At 34.5% G+C, this 3,964-nt stretch overlaps 1 protein-coding gene across 1 annotated transcript in view; it reads right to left on the reverse strand.

Moving 5' to 3' along the window:
• Nucleotides 1-387: 387 nt before the first annotated feature.
• The window catches only part of LOC145271228 (uncharacterized), a 13,927-nt gene continuing 10,350 nt past the window's right edge, over nucleotides 388-3,964 (reverse strand). The window contains exon 2 of the mRNA XM_080126784.1: nucleotides 388-3,964. This exon is cut by the window's right edge and continues 2,341 nt beyond it. The gene's annotated coding sequence lies outside the window, so the exon portion shown is untranslated.

A 3,964-nucleotide genomic window follows, 5' to 3' on the forward strand; every position in this document is an offset into this window, starting at 1 on the left:
AAGACACACAAAATATTGTTTGGTTTATCTTCAAAGTGTTTTGCTACAGCTAGATTTAGCAAAGATTCTAAGTTTAAATATTTTTCTTAATTTGGACAACTACCTCTACCACGACAATAATATTATTTTATTTAATAATTGTAGAAAATGTTTTATAAGAAAGTGTGTTTTACTGTTGAGAAATAGACTGTTAATTTTTTTATTGTTAAGTTACTGATGTCATAACTAAATAAGGTTACTTCGTCTGATTGACTATTTATTTGATGTTTTTACTGAGTTAATCAAGAAAAATAATGAATAAAAAATGAAAAAAAATAAATAAAAATATACTTTTTTGAAAGAAACATGTTTTTATTAAGTCAATACATCTTATAATACATATTTTAATTATTTTGTTTAGCTTGTTCGAATATATTACGTGTCTCTTTGTCTGGATTAACACTCAAACATAGAATAAACAATGAAATGAAAAATATTAATAAATCGTTGATGATTTATAATTATCAAGTTTGTCTCCAGCTGATCAATCAATAACTAAAACTATAAAAAGACAACAGATTTCATAAGAGAGATTCTATCCAACACTTAATATCATGAGTGCAACTAATAGTTATTAACAGACAAAGAAACACATGATAAAAAATATAGTTTTTCATCTTCAAAAAGTTTTGCTACAGCTGGGTTTTGCAAGGAGTTTGCCTTATTTTAATATTCTTTTTAAAATAAGGACAATTGTATCTAAAACAATTATATTACTTTCTTGCAAGTTTACTTTGTTTTCAAGTCATTTAAAGATATTAAGAGTTCATCTGTAGCATTTGTTTCGATATGAGAACAATTTAGATCCAAGAGATTAAGAGCAGAATACAGTCTCATAATGTTAAATACGGGTTGTCATTATATTGTATGTTGGTAAATGACATTGAATGCACTTTATATATTATCCGTAAACATTATTTCTTAATATCCGACGCTCAAGTGTTTTAATGAACTTACTCCAATAGAACAGTTGATTAACTCTTTTGACGATTTTGACTCAGGTTGAAATCATTTTACAAGTGGCAGATTTTTTGACAGGAAAAATAGCACAGAAATGCTGCTTATTATAAAATGAAATGGGATGCATTTTCCCCCGACTTTTATAACATGTTTTGTCATATCTTTAGATTGTCGGATGGTTAATTCGGGGAATCCTAGTAGAAACGATTGGGACATATTATTATATTCATTTCGTTAATCAATCCAATCAATGCTTATATTTGCTTGAGTTTTTTTAAAACAACCAATGATGGTCGTGTTAATCATCAACTTGCTATTGATACCAACACTTGTTCATATATGCTCATAGTCCAGAGAAGATTTATATGTATCACTTGTTTTGTTTGTATAGTTTATTTATCGTTATGTAAAATTTAATGCATCGTTGTAGACAAGGGTGGGGCACATTATCTTTTATTTTACAATGTTGACATCACGGACTGTTGTTGTTGTTCACTTTGTGTTCTGAGTTTTCATATGACTGAGTTTTTATTAACTAAAATATCCTCCCAAGAATGTGGCTGTTCCTCAATTGAGGTACTTGCATACTTTGTTGTGACGAGCAGTATAATGGCCATATGTCAATAAGATTGGGCATGCACCCATTAGATGGCTTGCGTTTTCAATCGATGAATGGCAAAACCTACACTGACCATTTGTTTGTAGGCCAGCCACTTTTTTGAATCCATTTGTAAGTTAGCCCTGATCTTGCCCGACTACAATAAGTCTTTCCTCATCAAATGGAAGTCTCCCACTCTTGAACCATTGGAGTGAAGCATCTTTGTCTATGTACTTTAGGAACTTCCCTGTTCGCTTATTTTATTTCCATCCTTCTTTTCTTTCATCTATCTCTATTTCGGTGTATTTTTTCCTTTTTATTCTTGCAATCTGTGTCGGTGGTTTATCGTGTACATCGACTGTGTTCTCCAGTATGACTTCAAAGTTTTAAGCAAGCTTTGTGATTGAGGTTTGTTGTGAAAGATGATTATGGTCCTTCACTATTTCCATTGTCACGTGCGTTGAACTTTTAATATATTGGCCCATGCTTACTATAGTGGCTCAATATGCATGGTTGAATTCAGTGAGGCCTAAGCACCGTTCCTTTCCTGGTAGGTATATCCTGTCCAGGTATTGGTTTCGTTATGTTACCTTATGTAGAGATAATTGTTTCCTAGTCTTTGTATCGAGCCTGTTTATGTTATATTGAGGCCAGTCTTTAATACCGAAACCCTATGTGATCACAGGTATTGCAAGCTGGTTTATAGCCATAATTTTGTTTTTAGGGGTTAGTTCCGGTTTGAGGATCTTTTTTAGACGTACTCTATATTCTTGTTCTGCTCTACGTCTCATTTTTTCATGTTCCACATTTATGTTTTCCTCAATGCCGAGGTATTTGTATGTGGAATCTTCTTTCAAATCTTCAATGAGGCTGTCCTTGATCTGAAGATGTTCGGATGTTGTTTTCCCCCTTTTTTATTGTGCATTTAGCACATTTGTCAAATCCAAACTCCATGCAGATATTCTCTGAGAACGGTTCCACAATTTCTATCACGGAAACAAGGTGTTTTCCTGTCTCTGCATAGAGTTTTAGATCGTCCATGAAAAGTAAATGATTCACACTTTTACTTTTTTTCTGCCTCTACTGAGATTGTACCCAGCATCACATTTTTTAGAAGCTTGCTGAGTGGATCGATTGCAAGGCAGAATAGTAGTGGTGATAGGCTATCGCCTTGAAATATGCCTCGCTGGATGCTAATATTTGAGGACTGTATTGTCCCTTCCATGTGGCGTAGGGAAATAGATGTTTGCCACATTGTCATTTGTTTTGTAATAAAATATCTTATATTCTCATGGACATTATACAGCTTATGACACCGCATTATCCAGGAATGAGGCACACTGTCAAATGCCTTTTTGTAGTCAATCCAAGCCATTGACAGGTTTCTTTGTCGCTTCCTACATTCTTCCAGGATTGTTTTGTTCAAAAGAAATTGATCTTTTGTCCCAAGATTGTTTTTGTGCACCCTTTCTCCTCCTTCTCAAGGTATTCACCATCAGTCAAATGCTGATGAATTGCATCGGCAATCATTCCAGTAAGCCATTTGTATGTGGTTGAAAGGCAGTAGATATGCCGGTATTTATTTTGCAAATGTGTTTCCTGGGTCTTCGGTATAAGAGTTGTTTTGCCAATAGTGAGCCATTCTGGTGGTTCTTCTTTACCACCAATAATTCGGTTGAATGTTAGGGCATAGTGTTGGTGTAGTGGCGTCAGCCTTTTTAGCCAGAAATTTGGGATGTTATCAATTCCTGGCCTCAAGAATTTATCGATCTGTTCTTGTGTTGGTGGTGATGCTACTTTGATATTATCTCTGATGAGATTTCGGTACACTATCCTTGGCTTTCTGTCAAACAACCTGTTTATGGATCTGGACTCAATTTTTTGTTGCTTATTTTTTATTTGTGAAGCTAAGCCATTCAGTTTTGCCGGATTTTCTGCTATATGGAGTCTTAGCTGGTTCGTTGTTTGAAGGGAGTATTGAGATTTTAAAGTTTTTACCTTCTTCTTTAAGTTTTGTCCGGGATTTTCGGTCCACAGGAAAGAAGATATCTGGGGTATTACTTTTCTAAGACAATTTATTCTTTTTGGAGTTTGGTTTTCCAGACTGGTTCATTTGGTAGGCCTCCTGTGTGCTCCTTTTTTTTCTTTCTGATGTTTGGGGAAGGAGTTTTGTTTGGATAAACCATGCAACCCCATATTTTGCATGGTTAATTTCTGTTAACGGAGCATCTACTAACTTATGGTACTAACTTAGAGAGGCCATCTTTATTTGGACCAGTCTAGGTCGGTCTTGTAGTTGTATATGCCTAGTTCTTTCAATTTGATTGGCCAGCACGTTCTCTAGCTCAATCTGCTTTGCATCTATCA

Source organism: Euprymna scolopes, chromosome 46 (assembly GCF_053919585.1).
Source record: "Euprymna scolopes isolate OS-2025 chromosome 46, ASM5391958v1, whole genome shotgun sequence".
Lineage (NCBI taxonomy): Eukaryota > Metazoa > Mollusca > Cephalopoda > Sepiida > Sepiolidae > Euprymna > Euprymna scolopes.